General features: G+C 38.6%; 1 pseudogene; it reads left to right on the forward strand.

Annotated features, from left to right (window-relative positions):
* LOC109916552 overlaps nt 1–13,659 on the forward strand; it is a 22,960-nt pseudogene that overhangs the window by 3,432 nt on the left and 5,869 nt on the right.

The following is a 13,659-nucleotide window of genomic DNA, read 5'->3' on the forward strand; positions in this document are numbered from 1 at the left end:
ATCTATCTATCTATCTATCTATCTATCTATCTATCTATCTATCTATCCATCTATCTATCTAACTATCTATCTATCTATCGACCTATCTATCTACCTGTCTTCCTATCCAGGAATCTATCTTAAAATCAGGATGTGCTGTAGCGAACCTCCACGGAATTGTACATCTTTCTATAATGTCTGAGATTGTGCAAATATTTCCTGTCACGAGACAGTGACACAATTGAAAAATAAACTTTTCTCCTGCATTATTGCTGGGTTTATTTGTTTATGCAGAGATGTTGGGTATGTTTTGAAATTGGTTTTCTGCCAAGCGGTCAACAGTGACGAAAAAAATCTCTGATTTCCTGCAGAAACTGCAGATGCTTCTATTAAAAGACACTTTGAATTCCAGGATCTTTTTCCGCAGATATTGTGCCTGGCAAATTAAAGCCATATGAATCAACTAAAATAAAACATCACCAAACACACTATATTTTGCCATTTGCACAAAAGATCGATGTCATTTGGCATGTGTTCTTTGAAAAAGGTCATTGAATACAGCGTTCACTGGATGACTATGAGAAAACTGGAAATTTACTGTACGCCAGTAATTTTTTATTACTTCCAAACAAAGGTCATTCGAGGTAGTTAAGCTGTTTATTAACTATTTTAAAGCTCTAGAATGTGAAATCAATGGATTCAAACAAGCATTGCAGTGACATTCGTTATCATCTCAAAGCACATTTTGAAAATTTAGTTGGTTCGAGCTCGTATATCTTGTTGTACCATTCTCTGATCATTTAAATTGAGTGGGCATTTTATAAATGGCTAGCGCTGGTGTCATGTAACGCTTAATTTTTGCTGATGTCTATTATTTAACAGTACCTGTCATAGCTACCAGTGAGCAGAGAAACGACCTGTTTATGACCTGCATCAGTTTCAATGATTGCATACTCTCTAACTGACTATACGCCCCTGATGTACACAGACAGTTGTCTGCAGTTATTTGGATGCTGCGGCGATTTTTTCTTAATTTATCGACCGCTCTGTTTTGATTCATTAGATTATCTTTCGAAAGTCTATCTGAGTGTTATATTTGACTGTAACCTCACTGTTTATTTATCAGTCATGTAGTTTTCCTTGGCTGTGCAGTTTCAAAACATTATGTTCGGCCGGACCAATTTTAAGAAGATTAAAGGAGAGATATTCTTCAAGAAAAGGAGCTTTTTCTCATCTCTGAGTTCAAACTGTTTCGTCACATACAAGATATTCTAAACACAATCATTTTGTACATGGTACGTCTTAAGTTGCCAAACTTGAATTTAGAAACGCCTGTTATGAATTATATGCTATTTTGTTGTGTGACAGAGACGTGGAGTGTCTACAAAAAGAGTCAGTAATTTTATTGGCTGATAATTTTTTTATATATATAGATTTATCTGCTTGTCAATGAATTTCAAGAAATAAAGGGATGTAATTTCCAATTGAAATTTTTACTGTCTTAAATAAAATAATAAAAACTGTCATCTGAACCAGACCTGAAGCTGTTTAATCGTACTTTCATCGCTAAAAATATGCGGATATGTCCAATCAAGATGTACAGCAAAACAAATATCCCAAAACGGAAAAATGTCCATGATTAATAATAACCTCATGTAAATATATTAGTCCATCTGTGAGGGCTGTGGGAGGTGGTACGACGATCCAGTCACAGCCTCCAGCTAGAAGCCAAAAGGCGGAGCCTGTAAACCTGCCCCGTCTGATGGGCATATAAATTCTGGTCACTGGACCGTAATTCAACACTCCTCGATCTGGGGTTTGTTTAGAGAGCACTTGACAGAACCTTTTTTTTCCCAAGTTACCAGAATGACTACGTCGATGATTTTTCTCAGTTTGTTTCTGACTTTCTTATCCTGTGAGTGTTTTTTCTCCAAGTTTCTCTTTGATATCGTTTAAGTGTTAGTCTACCTCTGGAATGTAAAAGATTCTGGAATCATTTCATCAGTAAAACTGTTCATATTTTATTTTCTTTTTGAAGGTGTCCAGTCGGAGGTGACTTTGACTCAACCAGAGGCAGAGAACAGCCAACCTGGAGGCTCCCTGAAACTGACCTGTAAAACCAGCGGGTTCAATCTTGGCAGCTACTACATGTATTGGGTCCGCCAGGTTCCCGGACAGGGTCTGGAGTGGTTGGTTAGCTACTATACTTCATCGAGCAATTACTATGCGCCGGCGATTAAAGATCGATTTACTGCGTCCAAAGACACTTCAAAGAACATCTTCGAGTTGGAAATGAAGAGCCTGAAGATCGAAGACACCGCCATCTATTACTGTGCAGGAGACCACAGAGCGAGGAACAACGTCTGAACACGTCCAAAAACTGCTCGAGCAGACGCTTTGTAGATTCCACTGTAAACTGATGGTTAGTACTTGTTTTTGATGTGACATTCACAACTATAATGTGAAGTAGACCTCAAACTGCTTCTTACAAAACTATCACAGAGGAAATGAATCATTAAAAATAACAAACCAACCAATAAAATAGGGTAAAGTTTTAGGCATGTCGTATGTAATGCTAATAGTTCCATCAATTAAAGACTTGGACATAATGTTAATTTGAATATATCTGTCACCTCAGGAAATCTCTGCTAATTGTGTTATGCAAGCTGTGGCATTGATTCCACAATGATCAATACTAAATGTCTATATCACATCAAAATTGAGACAGAATATAGAACAAACAATGAGGGCAGCTTCTGTGCGGGTTTACATCACTGTGATACTGCAGTGGGTCACAGTGATGTGCACACCGACATCGTCATTCAGAAACAACTGACAAGTGTTTCGTTCAAATTGGCGATTCGGGCCATAACAGGAGCGACAAATAATGCAAGACTTAATTAAAATGCAGTCCAGTTAAGCTCGTTTGTAGAAATGTATAAAATTCTTCTACTTCCTTCGTGTGGATGGACACGTTAAACGTACACCAAACATTAAATTATATTCCAAGCACCTTTAAAAATACAATGGGAAGTAAAAGCCGAAACTTTTGCACTGCATCATTTTTACAGGAGTCTGAACCAGTTTTTTTTTAGGAATCAATGAAATTAGGTATCTGCATTTTACAGTATACAGTCCGCCATAGTATTTGAAATCATGCATCTCACAGTGACATACTGGGGTAGCACAGCAATTCTGATCAATACAAGAACACGTTCGGCTCTAATTGTTAGAAACTGGGTCAGTGTTTACTTTTACAAACCATCCAAACGTGCAGTGCAGTATCACTTCTGTGGGGTATTACCCGAATATCACGGTTTAATTTGTAAAAACGGCGATAATTATTGATAACGAGTTGGTGATATTGACAATCACTTCATGTGTTATTCTTTGAAGTGTAAAACATTAGAATCAGTTATCAAGAATGAGCAGAATCCATTTGCACAATTATAACGTGATGAAGACTTGTCGTGATTTTATTTTGCCTCTGGTTGTGAATATTTAAAGTAATGACAGTTTTTGTTTGTTTTGTGCAGAGCCAGTTCTTGTTTGACCCCGTCCAGGGAATGTAACATTGTGACGACTTCGGTTACTGGGCACAAGGAACCATGGTGACTGTGACTTTAGGTAAGAACCTTGAACGTTCTTTGCAACCGTTATATTTGTTTTAACTGTCTATTAATTTGAGTAATTTATGTTTCAAATAAAACTTGGCTTCCGTGCTGAGTTTAGTTTGGTTCCAATTGCCTTTTCTGCAAAGTAATTATAAAATTCATTTAAGTCTCAGCAAATAAGTAAAGTGCTGGTGAGAGATTCAGTTATTCGGCGTTTCTCTCGTTTTTTATCAGATGACAATACTGTTTGGCTGGGTTAATTGAAAAAAAAAGTGTATTAAACAGTATGACGTTTAAACAATGATTAATGCCAGTGACACCCAATATCTACGAGTTTTAGTATCGACAACAAACGTTAAGAATTTTAAAGTGTTAAAAAAAACCAAACATTGACAAAATATGCTAAAATATTATTGTCAATTTCTGCAATATATTCCACCTACACGTTATGTTCTTGTCATGATTGTACTTTGTGGTTTAGTGTGTTAATTTTGTTGATGATAAGCACGTCAGATTCTCTCTTGAAATTTTCTTGCGGTGCTATAGTTCATTCTGTTGATTTGAGTTGATCAGTTTGATAAACTGAAATGATTGTCAATCATTTCAGTCAGTTGATTTCAGCTGATTGGATTCTGAGTTTGTTTTACTTGATTCTGTTGAATTGAGTTGCTTGGATTCTGAATTTGTTTTATTTGATTTTGTTGAATTGAGTTGATTGGATTCTGTTTCTCTTTCAGTTGAATTTGTTTTTTTGAGTTGATTGAATTCTGATTTTGTTTTACTTGACTCTGTTGAATTGAGTTGTTTGGATTTTCATTAACTTTGTGGAATAGAGCTGGGTTTTAAACGGGTTTCATGTTTTCTGTTATTGGTGCTTTCTTTATTTCCCTGTTGATGAGGTTGTCCACATGGATTACTTTTAATTACTAATATTTGTGAAGTTGTTTGCTTTTCCTGCATCGTTTCTGCATTTGTTGAACTCATGTGGCGACATTGATTGATTGAAATCATTATATCCATTTGAAACTGTCTGAAAACAGACTTAATGGAGACACACGGAAGGTTCAAGGAACAAAAAATTACGACATTTTAGTGCATTGATTTAAAAAAAAATTCATTCTAATTGTAAAATAAGTAAAGTCTGTTCTTACTAGCCTCATATAAATACAATTTGGGACTCACATCTCAAAATGCCTAATTGATCAACTTTCAAAACTGAGAGCAAAGTTAGTATAATGCACAATTATAATGCGATAATATGTGTTCATTGAACTAATCTTGTTTTGACATTAAAGTCATGAATCGATATATGACTCTAACTGTTCTACTGCGCAGTGCTCACAATTTACATGAACAGAAAAGGTAAGCAGGTTGAAAATAAATTGAATTGCAGCTAAAATTTTTTTAAAAATGTGAGAAGCTTTATGTGTTGTTCAATAAGTCACCTTGCAATCAAGGCTGCTGCTCTGGCTTCTTATTTATATATAATTTAATCATTAGCTTGTTTGATGGTGAGCAGCTTTGATGGATTCCAATTTGAGATTTCTTTTGCGATGTTACAGTTCTGTTGAAAATGCCTGCGGAGCCAGCTCTGCTGCAAACACATGACTCTCTGTCAAGGTTGTGATTTGGTTACTTTTGTTCTATTGAGAAGAGAATATGCTTGGGGGCATCAAAGTCGTAATATTTGTGAAGCGGTTTCTGGTTTCTACATCGTTTTAGCATTGTTTATATGGTTGGTGGAATGAAACGCTCCAGTTTCCTCATCGAATGCAAACAGCATTCGAGTTGAAATTTCCGAAAGCCTAATATTAGGCGAAAGGCAGATGGCAAAGTTTTGGAAATTAAGGAAAAACAGATAACATGCGGAGCAATTTTTACTTATACGTAATAGTTGCAGATTAACCTATTCCATGCATTGCAATCAACTATTTCGATCACAAGATCTTTCCTTGTATAGTTTACAAGTCACAGAGAAATATGAATAGAATTTCAACAATATAATGTTCTAATCGTTCTTGATATTGAGCAAAAATGCCATAACAGTGATCAAGAATCACCTTTCAATTCCGTCATATATTACAAACAACATTTCTGGCTGGGAAAGATAATTGGCAAAGACTAATTAGCAATTCTTCCGAAATACTTAGATGAAGAACACACCAAGTTCACTGCATTGATCATTTTGACAAGTAACTTGTATTAATTAATTGTTATATCCCTGATTAAACTATGTTTGTGGGAATAAAAACAAAACTTAAACTGATTATTTAATCTGCACAGCGTTCTATGTTTTCCCAATCCATGTGGTTTAAATATATAGAGTTTCATTTTACAACGTCATGTCAACTCAACAGTCACTCATTCGGAAACAACTGATGTCGGGGATTATGTGACCAAGGTTAGAATTTGTATTAATTAAAATTATCCAAGCATGAACTCATCATGTGAATGCTTGCTGCAAATGCAGAGAATGTGTTATATATCAATGCGTTGAGACATATGCAGAGTTTACAATTTTGCAGAAGAAGTAAGTACAGAGTGTTAGAACACATTGCTTATTTCAAACAATAAAATTGAGTAATATTTACTTTAATTAATATACTTGACCAATTGATGCAACTTAGCCATCTGAAGGATATTGTTCACATTAGTTAAGTGTGATGATCATTTATTCAGACATCAGGTAAAGAGGGCAGCTCCCGGCAGAAACACATTCTCAATTCATACATTCTAAAAATTTATCCTTCACTGCAAAGCAGCTCATAAGAAAATTAACTAACCATTGCAAAGCAACCCTTACAGTAAATATTTACCTTAAGTTATTCAACAGAAATTGTTTTTCACAATATAATGCAAATTGTTTTTGTACAGTGCGTGCAAAATCTCCAAATTTAAAGAACTCTTTTAAGAATATGTAAAATTAATTTCGAGAAGTATCCATTTCCTCTTGAGCTTTGCTGAAATTGGTGAAACGTCTCACCTCAATAATTTGGTTTATCACGATGATTTATGGAGTTTATTAAAGGAGGAGTTAATCTCTGTTCAATGTGAAAGTATTCCCATTCGCATTAATGCTTACCTCTGACTGGTTTCTTTTATGAAAGTTGAATTGGAGTGAATCTGTAGCATTTGACGTGACGGATTGAATAAATTTATCTACGAGGATCAGGACTGTTGTACAGTTTGTGTCTGTGCTATTTCTGACTGTCTTGACAGGTGGTCTTGACCGTTGTAACTCGTCTGGTTCGGTCTCCTGTATCTGAAGCTGTTCAATTTCATTTGTTGCTTCAAAAATGCTTTTATCTGCCGGTAAAATAATATTTGATTGGCGCCTCAGTCATGAAAACACTGACCTCATCGCTGAAATCAGAATGAACAATTCAGAAGTGAAAGACAGACTGCTGGAGTTTTGAAGTCGGTTGTCAGCAATAATGTGTCTGCCTTGGGAGTTTTTTGATTGAGCAAGGCAGTGGAAATAGCATGTTGTATATTTTATTCCTCCCTCAGCTTTCCGTGACATGTTTGGTGGCACAATGCAGAATCAGAATTTATTTTGCATCTTCTTCTTGGAGTAGCTATCGTGGGCTGTTAGTGTGACTGGTAAAGATCAAATTATACTTCAAAAGATTTTACTTTATTTGGATTATAGCGGATCTTCTCGTGCAGCAACACCCATGATTCTATTGGAAAGGGACTTCCCCAGGCTTGAAATCTAATGGCACTGAATTTATCGCAATGGAATTCCTCGTTTTATTCCACAGTGGTTCCTATAGAGATTGTATAATTCAGGAGGACTATCAAAGTGCGTTTGAATAATTGTTGAAATTCTTGAAAAGACTCTGTAACTATGCCTGGTTGCTGAAGGGAGTTATTGTTAACATCGTTTATGTACTGTCAAACAGGTGGGCTGTATTGTCCCAGATAGTGTCGAGCTGATTGTTTTCTGGTCTCATGTGGTGCAGCAGTGGTGTCCCTGACTTGGAGATATGTGTCTCGTATTCAATTCCAATCTGTTACAGAGGTACATAATACCATCTCCGAACAGCTTAAATCAGAGAAAAAAAAAACACTTCAATTTCTGTGGGTGTTGTCGGATTTCCAAAAATAGAGCCCTGATTCAATCGCTGTTTTACATAGTAGATGGAAATTGGTGGGGGCGGGGAGGGGTGGGGGGTGTTGGGGGAGTTCGATTTAATTTAAATAAAAGCAATATTTGCTCATGGGATTTGGGCGACGCGAGTGAGGTTAATTCAGTTATGCCCCACAGAAATTCCAGCTTCTGACTTGCTCTTCTATAAATAGCATTAAGAACAATCCTAGTGTGCATCGTCTCCAAAGAATACTTGAGTTGACAATGTTGAGCTTGTTTTAATTTACATCAAACCAACGATGTACCTGATCAGGAGAGTTGGACTGTTTAGGAGGATGAGGTTTCCGCTGAATCCAACACTTGCAGAAAATGGTGGCAGATTTTCAGTTAATCTTCAGTTTATATCTCAGTTCGTCTATTACCTCTCCTAAGAATCATTTTCCAGCAGAAGCCAAACAAACATAATCAAAGCAGAACTGAATAGATGTGAGTTCTCGTGCCAGAAAACATGAAAACAATTTGCTGAAGAGAGGTGTACTGGGCTCGAAAAATTATCTTTGCGTTCTCTCCTCAGGATTTGCCAGACCTGCTGAGATTCTTCAGTAATTTGTGGTTTTATTTCAGGCTTCTAGCATTCGGTTGTTTATTTTTCATTTAAAACATGCTCGATTGTCAGTGAAACAACGTGAGTTGTTCATAGAGAAAATCCGTTATAATAAATTAAGAATGTTCAGTGATATTTAATACCAGATAATCATTGAAAGTGAGTAACCTAATCTGCAGCCGTGGTTTCAGAGGAAATAGTATCATGAGAATCAACTTTAAATCTCTGACAATTTCCAGTTCTAACATCACAATCAAGTTCGTCAGACCATTTTAATTTAACATTATATTTATTTATTCCAGGCAACAATAATATATGGTTACAATGCTAAAAATGAGGAAACTTTCATTCCCATTAAATAATGAAGAGCCAGTTCTGTTAATTCAGTGAAAACATAGTCAAACCACACAGAAGGAAACTTTTCAGCACGTGGTCCCTGGATGGACACTCAACAAGTCCCTCAAATATGTTTCAATCCTTCCAGTGGTTATTTGTGTCTCTAGACATACGTGGAAGTGTCAGAACTCTTCCATCTCCTTGAGAAGTTTGTCGTCACCAGCCTATTTGAATTGCTACACTTCATGTGGCATTAGTACGTTCGCAGCGCTGTTAGAAAGTGAGTTCAATAACTGTGGACCTGAAATAGGAAAGGGACAGAGAAATCATTGCAAGTGAAATCAAATGTGATTCGGAGGTAAACTTTCAAGTGAAGCACTTACTTGCTCGTGCGCCCTTGTCCTTAACGTCGATAGTTTTGGGACGTGCTGCCGAAAGAAGATGTGAGGATACTAACTGGAAGCCGATGAAGGCCTCTTGGCCCGTTAAGAATGTTAGTCCCTTCATGAGATCATGATACTTCTTGTGTTCAACACTATTCCTAACTCCCCATAAAATTCTACTCAGTTGTTTACTGTTCAACTAGAGCGTGGTGAACCTCTGGAATTTTCTGCCAAAGAAAGTGGTTGAGGCGAAAACATGAAATATTTTCAAGGAGTTTATTAATTGTTTAAGGAATGAAGGAAACAGTGGTTATGAGGGAAAATATGAACAGGGCACAATATTCTATATTGAAACTTGGAAACATTGAATGGTTAGCAAGTTGGTGATATCAACAAAATTAGTCGTAAAGTGGACAGTGAAGAACATTTTCTAAAAGTTCAACGGGATCTTGATTAGCTGGATCAACACGCTGAGGAGTGACAGAGTTTAACTTAGATGAATGCGTGGTGTTGTATTTTGATGACACAAACCAGGGAATGAATTACACAGTTAATGTTCGGGCACTGGGGAGTGTTGTCAAACAGAGGGACCTAGGGGTTCAGTTACATCGTTCTTTGAAAGAGGTGTCACCGATAGAGTGGTGATGAAGGCGTTTGGCACGCTTTTGTTCGTTGGTTAGAGAGTTGAGTATAAGAGTCGACACGCCAAGTTGCGGCTGTACCCGACATTAGTGAGGCCACTTTTGGAATACTGCGTTTATTCTTTGTTGTCCTGCTGCACGAATAATCTTGGTAATTAAGAAAGAGTGCAGAAAATATTTGCCGGATGTTACTGAGACTTGAGGTTTTGAGTGATGGGAAGAAGTTGTTTACTCTGGACGTTTCCTTTAATCCCGTGATTTTAGAAGATTAATTCATGAGTTTGTAAAGGTTTGCATAATCATGAGGGAAATAGATAAGGGGAATAGCAAAGGTTTTCCTTTTCTCCCATTGCAGAGGAAATCAAAACGAGATGCCACAGTTTTAAATTGAGAGAGAAAGTTTTAAAAGTGACCTGTGGGAAACTTTTTCACACAGACGGTGGTAGGTATATGGAATGAACTGGCAGAGGAAGTGGTAGATGCAGGTACAGTTACAACATTGGAAAGACATTTCGACAAGCACATGAACAGCTTTAGAGACACGTGCACCAAATGTAGGCAAATGGATTTACTTTAATTTGTGAATGCTGTCGGCATTGGTGATTTGGACTGAAGGGGCGGTTTCTATACTGTCTGACGCTCTAACTCTGTGACCCTATTGTGGAGCAGGCTCGAAGTTCGCATTTGGCGAGCCAGTGAGGGGAAAGAGTCTGAGCTGGTAGGCTTTGATGTGTTGGGTGGGTGCTGGATGAGCTGGCATGCACGTAGCTTGGCAGTTTAGAATCCAGGCAAATGATTATGGTTCCGAGGAACCAGTTTGGCTGAGTGGTTCTTGTTAAGTGAGATGCGTTTAGTGGAAATATTGTAGGTGCCTAAAGTGCCAGGCTGGTTGGTTGACAGGTCAGCAGTATGCGGGATTGTTTGTTTCGTAGATGATCACAGTAATGAAGTGGCAGGAGGGCATCATGCACAATGCAAAGCTCACAGTTTGACAGAGTAGCAGGCAGTAAACAACGGATGAGAAGAGAGGTGGGATGCAATGTTCGCAGGTTGATTGGGTAAGATGACGTTCAATGATCGAGGCCTTGAAATCACGTGTGGGGGAGATGCGTCCCCACTATGGTGACAGGTACTGTCAGGCCAGATAAAAATGGACCATGTGCAGATTGGCAGAAGGGGAATTGATTGTAAGGAATCGAGAGTGCATGTCCAGCTGGGTAAACGATTATCTTGGAATGTGTGGTATTGTCGTGTGAATAAGCTCATGCATTCCGGAGTGAATGGACATGTGACAGTGTGGGGGTTATCAATGTCAGTGGAAGTTCAGGACAGAGTGTGTGGGAGTGGTGGTCAGACTGAGAAGTTAGAGATTTTGCGGTGAATTCGGTGTCAATTTGATAGTTAAAGCGCACTTGTTAATTTCTTGAATCATTCCTGGGGAAATGTTAAGCAGCTAACCATAGTTCACCAAAGTCCCTGATTCTCAATGGAGGAGCACGTATTTTCAGAGGCCTCCAGAATTCAGGTAATTGCCCATTATCAGTTGAAACTTCCAGACAATTGGCATGAGGTCAACTATGACAGAGATTTTCACAGCTCTCGTCCACTGCTCCTCTTGGCGCTGCTGCAGCGACCTTCTTCGGAGAGAAAATATTCTGACTTGCATTGACAATGGAAAGTAAGTTTCATAAAGCACTTGTGCAAAATATATTCCATCTCCCAGAAGAGTGACTTTAAATATTTCTCTCAATAATGTTATTACCATTGCTGAATCCCACATCATCAACATACTATGGGTTGTCATTGAATAAAAAAGAACATGAGTTGCCATGCAAATGCTATGGCGCCAAGAGCAGGTCAGAGGCCAGACATTTTCGGCAAGTAATTTACCTGCTGTCCCCAAACGCCTGCCAACCATCAACAAGACACGAGACAGAAGTGTGATGGGATACTATCCACTTTTCTGGATGCGTGAAGCTTCAATAGCGCTGAAGAAGCTTGACACCATTCAGCACGAAGGAATCCACTTGTTTGGCATCCTATTTATCACGTGCAATATTCACTCCTTTACTTCTAATGCAGTGGGACCGTTGTTGGTTCTCTGCGAGTTCGACTGTAGAAGCTCAGCCACACTCCGTCCCCAGCAAATTCGGAGCCCACGACCTCCACCACCGAGAAGGACGGGGCAGCAAATGAAAGACAGCACAAACAACTGCAATTGTTCTCTGTGTTTAAAGATATTGCCGCTTCTTCGCGATATTGCTGGGCCTACCACTCCCGTCAAAGCAATACTGTGAGTATCTGCTTCGTAAGGTCAGTAAAGGTGGAAGAAAGCAACTCTTCACCACATCCCCATGGATAATTAGCAACGGGCAAAGAATGCTACTGTAGACAGCAATTCCGACATCACACGTACGAATATAATCAAAGAATATATGGCCAATTTTTGTTTCAAACTCGTTAGCTATTTGTCCTTCATTGCTTGTATTGTGATGCACATTGAAGTCTCTAACATGAGGGCAGACACTGCTGACATTATATTCTCTACCTTTTCCAACTGGTGCTCAAATTTGAAGAACGTTAAATTATCAGTCAAGATTCTGTGGCATGGCAGCATCAGACAATAAGAAGGGCGCTGCCTCGCCCATTTCTTTCCTCAGTCCAAGGCACTTCATGGAGTCAGGAGTCAAATTTGATCACTGCCCTGGAAACTTTACCCCAACTGTCTCGCAATGTACCGCTACTTCAGTTGGATCTGTGTGGCAGCTGGAATAGGATTTTTTTTTTAATGGTGAAACAATTGAAATTTGTTAGCTTGCAAAGACCTAATTTCCTTTCAGACACATCAAATTTCTGTGATGTTAGACTGGGATTAGTCGGAAAGGGTGCACTCCATGTCTCACAACCCAGAAATTCATAAAAGCCGCTTTATATTCTTTCATCATCAGGGTTTTTTTTAAATGATTGTTTCATTGTAAATCCTGTAATTACGGAGTACAGAGTCACTTTTGAAGTTCAGTCACTTAAAAAATCTTTGGGCGCATGGGGAATCTGAGGTAGTATGAGATGATCAGTTTCAGTGAACTTGCTTACACAAGAGCAGTCATAGAAAGGACGAGACAATTTATCATTCACATAACTTTCTTGATTGAGAAATGTAGACATGTTAAATGAACAATGAAACTCTCTCTGTCTCTCTCTCTCTCACACACACACACAAACACACACACATACACACACACACACAAACAGCAGAAGTTCGCTTTTTCTTTCTCATTTACAGCACCCGCAGTGTTTTGGGTTGTATTTCATATAACTTCTCCTCTATTCACTTGCAATCCAAATGAAATTTCAATTTTGCAATTGGCGAAATCTTTCAAAACTGAATGGTGATGGGATTGGAGTCTTCTTATTCCTTAGTTATAACATAATGGTCAAGATATAAGGCGTGTTTCTGGAGAGCGAAATAACAGATCACGATCAACAAGTAACATAAGCAAAAATAAGCTGAATTTACGGTGCTCTGGGAACCGGAGGTAGTAGGAACTGCAGATGCTGGAGAATCCGAGACAACAAGGTGCAGGGCTGGATTGCTCCTATGATGCTGCTTGGCCTGCTGTGTTCATCCAGCCCAGCACCTTGTTCTCTCGGAACCGGGTTCGCTTTCACCCTCGGACGACTGTCTGTACAGAGTTTGCACGTTCTCCGCGTATCTGCGTGTGTTTCTGCAGGGTGTTCCCATTTCCTCCCACAGTCCAAAGATGTCCAGGTTAGCTGGAATGACCATTTAAAATTGCCCATAGTGCCCAGGGGTATGTACGTTCAGTGGATGAGCCATGAGAAATTCAGGGTTACAGGGGAGGGGAATGGATCTGGATAGGATGCTGTTCCGAGTGGCAGTGTGGACGTGTTGGACTGAATGGTCTGTTTGCACACTGTAAGGATTCGATGAATTAACAGACTCTAACTTGCTTAATCCGGCATTCTTTCCCAGTGACACCGTCTTCCC

Source organism: Rhincodon typus, chromosome 42 (assembly GCF_021869965.1).
Source record: "Rhincodon typus isolate 14 chromosome 42, sRhiTyp1.1, whole genome shotgun sequence".
NCBI lineage: Eukaryota > Metazoa > Chordata > Chondrichthyes > Orectolobiformes > Rhincodontidae > Rhincodon > Rhincodon typus.